The sequence below is a fragment of the Bubalus kerabau genome, chromosome 2, assembly GCF_029407905.1.
Source record: "Bubalus kerabau isolate K-KA32 ecotype Philippines breed swamp buffalo chromosome 2, PCC_UOA_SB_1v2, whole genome shotgun sequence".
Taxonomy (NCBI): Eukaryota; Metazoa; Chordata; class Mammalia; order Artiodactyla; family Bovidae; genus Bubalus; species Bubalus kerabau.
In genome coordinates, this window is record NC_073625.1 from 8,242,560 (window position 1) to 8,245,932 (window position 3,373).

General features: G+C 47.0%; 1 non-coding gene across 1 annotated transcript; it reads right to left on the reverse strand.

The window, feature by feature from the left end:
- Positions 1 to 1,089: 1,089 nt before the first annotated feature.
- LOC129645118 (U6 spliceosomal RNA) lies at positions 1,090 to 1,193 on the reverse strand. Its single transcript, XR_008711212.1, has one exon. It is a non-coding gene; the product is annotated as a U6 spliceosomal RNA (small nuclear RNA).
- Between the last annotated feature and the right edge of the window lie 2,180 nt (positions 1,194 to 3,373).

A 3,373-nucleotide genomic window follows, 5' to 3' on the forward strand; every position in this document is an offset into this window, starting at 1 on the left:
CAGAGCTCCTGAAATTTTATTTTATTCTAAATTTTTACTGGAGTATAGTTGCTTTACAATATTGTATTAGTTTCTAATGTAGACTGACTCATTTTCTAAGCTGCCATTTCCCCCTTCGCTCAGTTTTTTAAAATTATATATATATATATATATATATATCAGAGGAGGCAATGGCACCCCACTCCAGTACTCTTGCCTGGAAAATCCCATGGACAGAGGAGCCCGGTGGGCTGCAGTCCATGGGGTCGCTCAGAGTCGGACAGGACTGAGCGACTTCACTTTCACTTTTCAACTTCATGCATTGGAGAAGGAAATGGCAACCCACTCCAGTATTCTTGCCTGGAGAATCCCAGGGACAGGGGAGCCTGGTGGGCTGCCGTCTATGGGGTCGCACAGAGTTGGACACGACTGAAGCGACTTAGCAGCAGCAGCATATATATATATGTTTTTTTATTGTGGGCTGTGGGTAGCCTTTCCCTTCTCCAGGGGATCTTCCCAACCCAGGGATTGAACCCAGGTCTTCCTCATTGCAGGCGGAATTTTTACCAGCTGAGCCACAGGGGAAGCCATATATAGCAAGTGGGGGCTACTCTCTAGCTGTGGTCCACGAGCTTCTCAATGCAGTGGTTTCTCTTGTTGATCCAGGGCTCCAGGGTGCGTGGTTTCAGTAGTTGGGGCACCTGGGCTCAGTAGCTGTGGCTCCCCGGCTCTAGAGCGCAGGCCCCCTAGCGGTGGCGCACGGGCTTAGATGCTCTGTGGCACACGGGATCTTCCCGGCCCAGGGAGCAAACCCATGTCCCTTGCCCTGGCAGGCTGATTCTTTACCACTGAGCCACCAGGGAAGCCCTATATATTTATTTTTTAACAGCTGCGGCTGGAGTTGGAATTCTTTTTTAAAAATTTTATTGGAGTATTGTTGCTTTACAGCATTGTGTTCATTTCTACTGTACAGCAGGGAGAGTCAGCTGTATGTAAAATGCAACCCACTCCAGTGTTCTTGCCTGGAGAATTCCATGGACAGAGGAGCCTGGTGGGCTAATAGTCCATGGCGTCACAAAGAGTTGGACACGACTAAGTGACTAACTTTCATCAAACAGAGAACGCTTTATGAATTTGCGTGTCATCCTTGCCCCGGGGTCATGCTAATCTCTATATTGTTCCAATTTCAGTATGTGTGCTGCTGAAGCAGGCACTCCCCAGTTCTGATTTTAACCCCTCATGCCAACAGTTTTGTTCCAGCCATGTCACTGGCCTGCTTAGAATCTTCGCTTGGTTCTCCGTTGTCTTTAGAATCAAAGCCATGTACTTCTCTGGTGGTACAGTGAATAAGAATCCACCTGCCAATGCAGGAGACACGGGTTCGACCCTTGGTCCGGGATGATCCCACATGCCGAGGAGCAGCTGAGCCCGTGCGCCACAACTACTGAGCCTCTGCTGTTGGGCCCAGAGGCGCAACTACGGAGCTTGTGCTCTAGGACCCACTAGCCGCAACTACGGAAGCCCGCCCGCCCTAGAGCCTGTGATCTGAGAGAAGCCACTCAGTGCGATGAACAGCCCGTGCCCTGCAAGGAAGCTAGCCCCCGCTCACCACAACTAGAGGATGCCCATGCCCTGCAGTGAAGGCACAGCCAGATAAAAAAAGAATCAAAGTCAAACATACGAATGCCTTCCCAACTGACCTCTTCGCTTTGTCCCCTCCTCCAGCTCTGGATGCAGAGAATTAATCAGACTTGATAAGCACCCCTGAGTTCTCTCAAGGATGGATGCCCACACCAGAGCCCACAGCCCCACAGCCCTGCACCCACTTGGCACTACCCAGCTTGCTGATCTTGCTGGTCTAACTGGTTCTAAACTCTGTGTAGACCAGTGATGCTTGATGCTTTTGGTTTTCTCGTCTGATCATTGCTTACTCAGAGGCTTTATCATCTTCACTGGGAGCACCCCTCATTTTCTCCCTGATTTGCCTTAGATCCTTGTTGTCAGTTTAAGATACCGCAAAGCTCGCCTCTTGGATCCATCAATATTTAATCCACATTGTCCTTCATTGAAGAGATATTCCCAGTTCTGTTGAACATTAATTCCCATATCTTTTGTTGGAGTGTGTTTGTGAGTTTTAATACTCATTCTTCACGATTATTCTACCACAGTCTTCTATGTGAAATTAATCATCACCTCCTCTAAGATCTTGAAAAACTTTATAATTCCTTTGTTTTATCCTCTTTTAAGAATGTCTTTTGATGGTCTGTTTCGCTGTCTGAAGTCTGACCTCCTCAAGCATAAGGACTGGGCGTTATTTATCTCTGAATCCCCAGTGCATTCTGACTCATGGTAGTTCCATGTTGGTGGAATGAATTAGAAGACCTGTGTTAGTGGTCCTGTGGTTCCGTTCAGTTCAGTTCAGTCGCTCAGTCATGTCTGATTTTTTGCGATCCCATGAATCGCAGCATGCCAGGCCTCCCTGTCCATCACCAACTCCTGGAGTTCACTCAAACTCATGTCCATCAAGTTGGTGATGCCATCCAGCCATCTCATCCTCTGTCATCCCCTTCTCCTCCTGCCCCCAATCCCTCCTAGCATCAGGGTCTTTTCCAATGAGTCAACTCTTCGAATGAGGTGGCCAAAGTATTGGAGTTTCAGCTTTAGCATCAGTCCTTCCAATGAACACCCAGGACTGATCTTCTTTAGAATGGACTGGTTGGATCTCCTCGCAGTCCAAGGGACTCTCAAGAGTCTTCTCCAACACCACAGTTCAAAAGCGTCAATTCTTCGGCGCTCAGCTTTCTTCACAGTCCAACTCTCACATTCATACATGACCACAGGAAAAACCATAGCCTTGACTAGACGGACCTTTGCTGGTAAAGTAATGTCTCTGCTTTTCAATATGCTATTTAGGTTGGTCATAACTTTCCTTCCAAGGAGTAAGTGTCTTTTAATTTCATGGCTGCAGTCACCATCTGCAGTGATTTTGGAACCCAGAAAAATAAAGTCTGACACTGTTTCCACTGTTTCCCCATCTATTTCCCATGAAGTGATGGAACCAGATGCCATGATCTTACTTTTCTGAATGTTGAGCCTTAAACCAACTTTTTCACTCTCTTCTTTCACTTTCATCAAGAGGCTTTTTAGTTCCTCTTCATTTTCTGCCATAAGGGTGGTGTCATCTGCATATCTGAGGTTATTGATATTTCTCCCGGCAAACTTGATTCCAGATTGTGCTTCTTCCAGCCCAGCGTTTCTCATGATGTACTCTGCATATAAGTTAAATAAGCAGGGTGACAGTATACAGCCTTGACGTACTCCTTTTCCTATTTGGAACCAGTCTGTTGTTCCATGTCCAGTTCTAGCTGTTGCTTCCTGGCCTGCATATAGGTTT